General features: G+C 46.9%; 1 pseudogene; it reads left to right on the forward strand.

The window, feature by feature from the left end:
• Positions 1-397: 397 nt before the first annotated feature.
• Positions 398-2,809, forward strand: LOC126931561 (28S ribosomal protein S7, mitochondrial-like; annotated as a pseudogene).
• The last annotated feature ends 691 nt before the right edge of the window (positions 2,810-3,500 follow it).

Below are 3,500 nucleotides of genomic sequence, written 5' to 3' on the forward strand. Positions count from 1 at the left end.
GGCCGGGCGCGGAGGCTCACGCCTGTAATCTCAGCACTTTGGGGGGCCGAGGCAGGTGGATCACGAGGTCAGGAGATTGAGACCATCCTGGCTAACACGCTGAAACCCCGTCTCTACTAAAAAAAAAAACACAGAAAATTAACTGGGCGAGGTGGCGGGCGCCTGTAGTCCCAGCTACTCGAGAGGCTGAGGCAGGAGAAAGGCGTGAACCCGGGAGGCAGAGCTTGCAGTGAGCCGAGATCGCGCCACTGCACTCCAGCCCGGGCAACAGCGTGAGACTCCGTCTCAAAAAAAAAAAATTCTTTCTTTCTTTTTTTTTTTTTTTTTGAGGAGGAGTAGAGGGTCACGAATGGAAATCAACACAGGAATGTCCAAGGTTCCCGGAGGGAAGTAGCCAATGCTGGTCAAACATCAGTACCAAGTGTTAAGAGAAAGAGGTAATGAAAGCCCTACTCCAGAAGAGCACCGGGAGAAGTAAGAACAAAGAAACCCAATCAGGTGACTCAAGCATAAGAAAGCATCTTGAGGGCCTCTGACTCACCCATTTAGCAAAGGTCCAAGTACCTGACAAGCACAGGGATGGGCCCTGGGGATACAAAAAAAAAAAAAAAAAGTACAAAATGGTCCCCACCCTTCAGGGCACGCAGTGTTGTTAGCAATTAGACAGACATAAACAAATAACGACAACCATATACCATGTCATACCAGTACAATTTAATACCAGGCGCTACCTGAGCACAGGGAAATGAGTGCCTGATGCTGCTGTGCAAAACCAGGGGTGACATCACAGAGACTTGCTGTGCTTCCTTTCACTGAAAGGCTTCCAACTTAAGCGCTCTGACATGCATCCGCCACAGCGCCTTAGCACTTGCTCTGCCCTTGCCCTAGAGCGCTCTTCTTCCAGATTGCTACGTGGCTCGCTCACTTCATTCAGTTCTCAGCTCAAGTGTGACCTCATCAGAAAAGATTTCAATGACCAACCACCCTATTTAAACTATACTCTTACCCTGCCTAAACCCATACATACACACACACACACACACACACACACATATGCTCACTCTCTCTCTCTCCCTATTGTATTACATTACTTTTTTATCACAGCACCTATTACAATCTGACAACTCGTTGAATTATTTATTGTCTGTTTCCCTTATGTAAATTCTGTGAGAGCAGGGATATCTGTCAGTTTTGTTTATTGCTATATGTCCCCAGTGCTGGGCAGCGTTTAATGAATGAATAAGGAGAAATTTGAGCTGAGTTATGAAGAACATGTAGCAGTTGATCAAGGGAATGGGCAGGAGGTGGAGGCAGGAACACAGAACATACATAGGCACAAATAACAAGGAGTCAAAGCACTGTTAAAGGAACTTAAAGAGGGAAATAAAATAATCAATTCCTGGCGCTCAGTGTGTTTATATTACATGTTATTAAATAAATGAGTGAATGAGTGAATACATGGTTGAATTAATAAACAGGGTTAGGCTTTAGAAAGTGTGTAAGGGGGCCAGGCATGGTGACTTACGCCTGTAATCCCAGCACTTTGGGAGGCTGAGTCGGGAGGATCATGAAGTCAGGAGATCGAGATCATCCTGGCTAACACGGTGAAACCTCGTCTCTACTAAAAGTACAAGAAATTAGCCAGGCGTGGTGGCAGGCGCCTGTAGTCCCAGCTACTCGGGAGGCTGAGGCAGAAGAATGGCAGGAATCCGGGAAGTGGAGCTTGCAGTGAACCAAGATCGCATCACTGCATTCCAGCCTGGGTGACAGAGCGAGACTCGGTCTCAAAAAAAGAAAAAGTGTGTAAGGGGGCAGGCCTGGAGCTGGGTGTGCTGTGGACTGTCTTACAGCTTCCAGGGCTAACTCAGTTGAGGTGGAGTTGCTAGGGTCCTGAATTCAGAGATCCCTTGATTGACAAGGAACATTATGGCAAGCCAGTGGCTGAAGTAACTGAGGAGGAGAAGAACGATCAGGAACTCAAGGAGACTCAGCTCATAAAAGCTGCTCCAACAATGTTAACAAGCTCTGTGTTTGAAGACCCCATAATCAGTAAATTAACCAGTATGATGACGAAGGGAGAAAACAAAGTACTAGCCAGATCCTGCATGACTCATGTTCTAGAAGCTATGAGAAGTACCATGATGCTTCTGCAGAGGAATAGCCAACTATTGAATGCAACCCCTACACCAGTGGTCCCCAACCGTTTTGGCACCAGAAACTGGTTTCCACACACAGGGGAGAGGGGTTTGATGGGAGAGGGGTGGAAGGGATTGATGATTTCATCAGGCATTGGATTATCATAGGGAGTGTGCAACCTAGATTCCTGCACGTGCAGTTCACAATAGGGTTTGTGCTCCTATGAGAATCTAATGCTGCTGCTGATCTGACAGGAGGTGGAGCTCAGACGGTATTGCTGGCTTTTTCACCTTGCTTGCTCGCCACTCACCTCCTGCTGTGTGGCCTGGTTTCTAACAGGCCATGAACCTTACCACGCGTCGGTGGCCTGTGGGTTGGGAACTCCTGCCCTACTCCGTCTTCCACTAAGCAGTGAAAAACTATGAGCCTGTGATTGGACTGGTACCCACCTTCAAGGGAGGCCATTTCTCCTGGATCCCTGGATCCTTACCCTACCAATGTCACCACTTCCTGGCCATAAAGTGGATGATCACTAAGTGGCACCAGGGGATGCTGATGCCAGCCAGAGAAGCTGGAGGCTTTTTGCAACCAGGGCCCCGTGATCAAGAGGAAACATGACATGCACAAGATGGCCAAGGCCAACCATGCCCTGACCCACTACTGCTGGTGGTAGAGGTTCCAGAAGGTGTCCAGGGCCCTTCACTGCAAGAAATACTATGAGCCAGTGCCGCTTCGAAAAATAGCTGTAGGTTAAGGATGTAGTTCCTTTTTAAGGGCCGGCAGGCCTCATGAGAAAGATTGAGCAGTATATTTATTGCCTGGTAATCCTTCTTTCTTTGAGGCTAAAATTTGGTCTCTCCCTGTCCCCCTTTCCTTGTAAAGAGAGAGCACATTGTCTTGGAAACGTTGTCCAAGAAACTTAGGACCCGGGCTTCTCTTCGCTCAGCTCGGGATGGACCTTTGGATGATATAAAAGGAAGCAGTTTTAGGTATCAGTTAGAAAAGATTTATTAGAAAATTCTCACACTGAACTGGTATACCATGTGGTACGGTACTACCATTCACTAAAACTGTTTGGAGGGGGAAAAAAGAAAGTGCGTTAGATTGGATAGATTGATGGAAGGGAAGATAGGAAGTAGAGAAACCTCAAAGGCTAGTCTTCTATAAAGAGAAAAATAGGGCTCCAAAATGGCTTTAGCCCCTTCCCCGCCCCAACCCCACAGAGAACCAAAAACAAATATATAGTGCTGAGATTATCACTAGCAATATATAGAACTCAAATATGAGGAGAAGATAGTTCCTGAGACCACAGAAAAGTGAAACAACTTTGAGCAGAGAGTAAGAAAATCAGACTTCCATATCCA

This window comes from Macaca thibetana, chromosome 11 (genome assembly GCF_024542745.1).
Source record: "Macaca thibetana thibetana isolate TM-01 chromosome 11, ASM2454274v1, whole genome shotgun sequence".
In the NCBI taxonomy this organism is placed as follows: domain Eukaryota; kingdom Metazoa; phylum Chordata; class Mammalia; order Primates; family Cercopithecidae; genus Macaca; species Macaca thibetana.